Source organism: Mobula birostris, chromosome 7 (genome assembly GCF_030028105.1).
Source record: "Mobula birostris isolate sMobBir1 chromosome 7, sMobBir1.hap1, whole genome shotgun sequence".
NCBI classification, from domain to species: Eukaryota; Metazoa; Chordata; class Chondrichthyes; order Myliobatiformes; family Myliobatidae; genus Mobula; species Mobula birostris.
Genome location: NC_092376.1, coordinates 2,398,864 through 2,404,863, shown reverse-complemented (window position 1 = coordinate 2,404,863; position 6,000 = coordinate 2,398,864).

The following is a 6,000-nucleotide window of genomic DNA, read 5'->3' as shown; positions in this document are numbered from 1 at the left end:
CCAGGTACCTCATCTGAGCATTGAAGGCATTGAGTTCATCCAGAAGCAAAGCCCTGATGTCTCCCATGCCCTTTAATTTAACATTGTTGTTAATTCCAGTTTGGTCTGGAATCTCCACTTTGCCAGTAAGTTGGTTTTCCGGACATCATACCTGCTCTTTGTACTTTGGTAGAAGGAATAAAGACATAGACTATTTTCTAAATGGGGAGAAAATGCAAAAATCAGAGGTGCAGATGGACTTGGAAGTCCTTGTACAGAATTTGCTAAAGGTTAATTTGCAGGTTGAGTCAATTACAAAGTTGGCATTAATTTCGAAAGGACTAGAACATAAAAGCAAGGATGTAATGTTGAGGCTTTTTAAGGCATTGGTCAGACTACACTTGGAGTATTGTGAAAAGTTTTGGCCCGTGATCTAAGGAAAGATGCGCTGGCATTGGAGAGGGTTCAAAAGAGGTTCATGAGAATGATCCTTGGAATGAAAGGGTTAACATATGAGGAACGTTTGTTGACTCTGTGCCTGTGCTTTCTGGAGTTTAGAAAAATGAGAGGGGGACCTCATTGAAACCTATCAAATGTTGTAAGGCCTAGATAGAGTGGATGTGGAGAGGATGTTTTCTACAGTGGGGGTGTCTAAGATCAGAGGACACAGCCTCAGCATAGAGGGACGCCCATTTAGAACAGAAATAAGGAAGAGTTTCTTCAGCCAGAGTGTGGTGAATTTGTGAAATTCATTGCCACACACAATTGTGGATGCCAATTCATTACATATATCTAAAGTGAAAGTTGATAGGTTTTCGATTAGTCAGGATGTCAAAGGTTACGGGGAGAAGGCAGGAGAATGGGGTTGAGAGGGATAATAAATCAGCCACGATGGAAAGGAAGCATAGACATGATGGGCCAAATGGCCTAATTCTGCTCCTATGTCTTATTGTCTTATGGTCTTAGGCAAAGAGTTGTGGTTGGGTTTGAATTAACTAGTAGTCGTGTGGTTATTTTTCTAACCTAAGTTAGTTGACCGAGGTAAGAGTCAACACTTAGCTTTCACCCCAGCAGGAACATATTCAAAGTTTAAAGTTCAAAGCGAATTTATTATCAAAGTACATATGTATATGTCACCATATACAACCTTGAGATTTGTTTTTTTGTGGGCATTCACAGTAAATACGAAGAAACGTAATAGAATCAATGAAAAACCGCACCCAACAGGATGGACAAACAAGGCAACAAACTGTAAAATGCCAAAAGAAAGAAAAATAAATAGTATTAATAATCAATACGAGGTAAATATCTAGAACATGAGATGAAGAGCTCTTGAAAGTGAGTCCATAGTTTGTAGGAACAGTTCATTGCTGGGACGAGTTAGGTTATCCACTCTGGTTCAAGAGCCTGATGGTTGAGGCATCGCAGAGGATGTAAATGCTACTGAACGATAGTCATCGAGGCAGGTTACCATATTCTTCTTAGGCACTGGTGAAATTGAAGCCTGTGCGAGGCGGGTGGGTACCTCAGACTGCTGAAGTGAGAGGTTAAAGATCTCAGTGAGCACTCCAGCCATTTGATCAGCACAGGTCTTTACCTTAAGACCAAAAGAGATAGGAGCAGAATTAGGCCATTTGGTCCATCCAGTCTGCCCTGCTGTCAATCATGGCTGATCCTTTATCTCTCCTCCTCTACCCCATTCTCTGGCCTTTTCCCCATAAATTTTGATGCCGTGTCCAATCAAGAACCTCTCAATCTCTGCCTTAAATACAGCCAATGACCTGGCCTCCACAGCTGCCTGTGGTAACAAATTCCACAAATTCATCGTCCTCTGGCTAAAGAAATTTCTCAGCATCTCTGTTTAAAATGGACACCTCTCTATCCTGAGGTTGTGCTCTTTTGTCCTAGACTCCTCCACATGGGAAACATCCTTTCCACATCTACTCTGTCTAGGCCTTTCAACATTCAAAAGGTTTCAATGAGATCTCCCCTCATCCTTCTGAATTCCAGTGAGTACAGACCCAGAGCTATTAAACATTCCTCACATGATAACCCTTTCATTCCCGGAATCATCCTTGTGAACCTCCTCTGGACCCTCTCCAATGCCAGCACATCTTTTCTTAGATGAGGAGCCCAAAACTGTTCACAATACTCAAGGTGAGGCCTCACCAGTGCCTTATAAAGCATCATCATCACATCCCTGCTCTTGTATTCCAGACCTCTTGAAATGAATGCTAACAATGGAATTTGCCTTCCTCACCACTGACTCTACTTGGAAGTTAACCTTCAGGTGTTCTGCACAAAGACTCCCAAGTCCCTTTGCATCTCAGATTCCTGGATTTTCTCCCCGTTTAGAAAATAGTCTGCTCATTTATTTCTACTATCAAAGTGCATAACCATGCATTTTCCAACATTGTATTTCATTTGCCACTTTCTTGCCCATTCTCCTAATCTGTCTAAGCCCTTCTGCAGTCTACGTGTTTCCCCAACACTACCTGCCCCTCCACCAATCTTCATATCATCTGCAAACTTGGCAACTTATTCCATCATCTAAATAATTGATATACAGCATAAAAAGAAGTGGTCCCAACACTGACCCCTGCAGAACACCACTAGTCACCGGCAGCCAACCAGAAAAGGATCCTTTTATACCCACTCATTGCCTCCTTCCAATCAGCCAATGCTCTAAACATCTTAGTAACTTCCCTGTAATACCATGGGCTCTTAACATGGTAAGCAGCCTCATGTGTGGCATCCTTAACAATTGACTCCAACATCTTCCCAACCACTGTCAGGTCAATTGGTCTATAATTTCCTTTCTGCTGACTTCCTCCTTTCTTAAAGAGTGGAGTGACATTTGCAATTTTCCAGTCCTCTGGCACCATGCCAGTGTCCAATGATTTTTGAAAGATCATTTCTAATGCCACCACAATCTCTAACAATACCTCTTTCAGAACCCTAAGGTGCAGTACATCTGGTCCGGGTGACTTAGGTCTTTCAGCTTTTTGAGCACCTTCTCCTTTGTAATAATAACTGCACTCACTTCTCTTTCCTCACACCCTTCAGCATCTGGCACACTGCTTGTGTCTTCCACAGTGAAGACTGATGCAAAATTCTTTAGTACTTGGCCAGGTAGTGTTTCTGCGTTCAGCCTCCTGAAGGTTACTCTCACATCGGTCTCAGAGACTGAAATCACAGTGTCCTGAATTCTCCCTATGTCACTTTTAAAAAGCCTCCCATTTGCGATGCATCTATTTATCTGCAAACAGACACCCACCCTCCCATTGAACTTAGCAAGTTTCTGTTCAACACCATCAAAATTACCCTTGGCTGAGAACTTTGATCAGAAAGTTAAAGAAATGAATGGGGACAGAGACGGCTGGTGGATTAGTAGGAAGTGAAGGTGAAATGTAGAGGCAAAGGGTTTAACAAGACTGAGAAAGAGGGACAATTCTAAGGAAGAGGTACTTTAAGGCACACGACAAGATAGGCTGAAGTCAGCATGGTTTCCTTAAGGGGAAACCTTGCCTGACCAATCTGTTGGAATTCTTAGGTACTTGATTAGCAAAGGTGTCAAAGGAGAAGGCTGGGTTGAGGGGGAAAATAAATAGTCATAATCAAATAGTGGAGCAGACTCGATGGGCTGAATGGCCTAATTCTGCTTCTACGTCTCATGGTCTTATGGATGATCCAGGATTGTACGGAGGGTATTAATCTGAAAAAGGTAACAGATAAAGAGGCGTAAGTTATTGGTAGACCTTGTCTAATCCGGCCAAGAATATGATAGATACTGAGTCCAGCAAAGGAGGACAGAGAGGATAGCAAAGCAAGTTAAAACGAACTGGGGATTTAAACACAAGAATTCCACTCAGTGTGCAGCAAGGTGAGAGAGAGCTCCAATTAACTCAGGTCTTTTGAAGAATGAAGGTGAGAAACCAGGTAGTTCAACAGATACCGTCCATCACTCTTTATGGTAGAAGATAAGTAAATACTTCTTTTGTACTGATGAAAGGGTCAGAGTTCAAAGGTCAAGGTAAAATTATAATCCAAGTATGTACATGTTACCATCTACTACCCTGAGGTTAATTTTTAACCTATCATGTTTAGCCTATCCCTCAATGTCAGCAAGACGAAGGAATTGGTTGTTGACTTCAGAAGGAGTAGCAGATCGCACGACCCAATTTACATCGGTGGTGCACAAGTGGAACAGGTCAAAAGCTTTAAGTTCCTTGGGGACAATATCAAAAATGACCTGACTTGGTCCAACCAAGCAGAGTTCACTGCCAAGAAGGCCCACCAGCGCCTTTACTTCCTGAGAAAACTAAAGAAATTTGGCCTGTCCCCTAAAGCCCTCACTAATTTTTATAGATGCACCGTAGAAAGCATTCTTCTAGGGTGCATCACAACCTGGTATGGAAGTTGTCCTGTCCAAGACTGAAAGAAGCTGCAGAAGATCGTGAACACGGCGCAGCACATCACACAAACCAATCTTCCGTCCGTGGACTCACTTTACACCGCACGCTGTCGGAGCAGTGCTGCCAGGATAATCAAGGACACGACCCACCCAGCCAACACACTTTTCATCCCTCTTCCCTCCGGGAGAAGGTTCAGGAGCTTGAAGACTCGTACGGCCAGATTTGGGAACAGCTTCTTTCCAACTGTGATAAGACTGCTGAACGGATCCTGACCCGGATCTGGGCCGTACCCTCCAAATATCCAGACCTGCCTCTCGGTTTTTTTGCACTACCTTACTTTCCATTTTTCTATTTTCTACTTATGATTTATAACCTAAATTTTTAATATTTACTAATTTTTACTACTTTTAATATATAATATTTGTAATCCAGGGAGCGGGAATCGCAGAATCAAATATCACTGTGATGATTGTACGTTCTAGTATCAATTGTTTGGCGACAATAAAGTATAAAGTATTTTCTTGCAGACATTTACAAAAAAGAAATACAATAGAATTTCTGGAAAACTATCCACAGATAACCGAAGTACAAGAGAAGTCAAACCGTGCAAATGAATGAACAACGCAAAGAATATAAGCTGCAAAGATTCCTTGTGCGGCTGCAGGTTGTGGAATCAGTTCATTGTTGAGGTGAGTGGAGTTATGCACGCTGGGTCAGGTGCCTGATGGTTGTAGGGTAACAACTGTTCCTGAACGTGGTGGTGTGGGGCCAAGGTCTCCTGTACCTCCTGCCTGACGGTAGCAGTGAGAAGAGAGCCTGGACTGAAGGTGGGGGCCCCTGACAATGGATGTTCCTTTCTCGTGGTTGTGCAGCTTGTAAATATGCTCAGTGGTGGGGAGAGTTTTGTCTGTGATGGACTGGGCTGTTATCACCACTTTCTGAAGATATTTCTGCTCCTGGGTATTGGTATTTCCATACTAGGCTGTGATACAACCGGTTAGTATACTTTCCCTTGTACATTTAGAGCAGTTCGCCGAAGTTTTCAGTGACATGTTGAATCTAAACAAACTTCAAAGTAGAGGTGCTGCCCTCCCTTCTTTGTGATGCCATTTACACGTTTGTCTCAGGACAGATCCTTTGATATGATAACACCAAGAAAATTAAAGCTACTGATCCTCACAAATGCATTAAGTTACCAGGGCAACATGGTCTGTTGAAGATGGCCTCTCCCACAGTGTGACCCTCCCTCAGTACCATCCCTCCCGCAGTGTGACCCTCCCTCAGTACCACCCCTCCCACAGTGTGACCCTCCCTCAGTACCACCCCTCAAACAGTGTGACCCTTCCTCGGTACCACCCCTCCCACAGTGTGACCCTCCCTCAGTACCAACCTCACCCACAGTGTGACCCTCCCTCAGTACCACCCCTCCCGCAGTGTGACACTCTCCTGGTACCACCCCTTCCACGGTGTGACCCTCCCTCGGTACCACCCCTCACACGGTGTGACCCTCCCTCACTACCACCTCTCCCACAATGTGACCCTCCCTCAGTACCACCCCTCCAAGAGTTACCCTCCTTCAGTATCACTCCTCCCACAGTGTGACCCT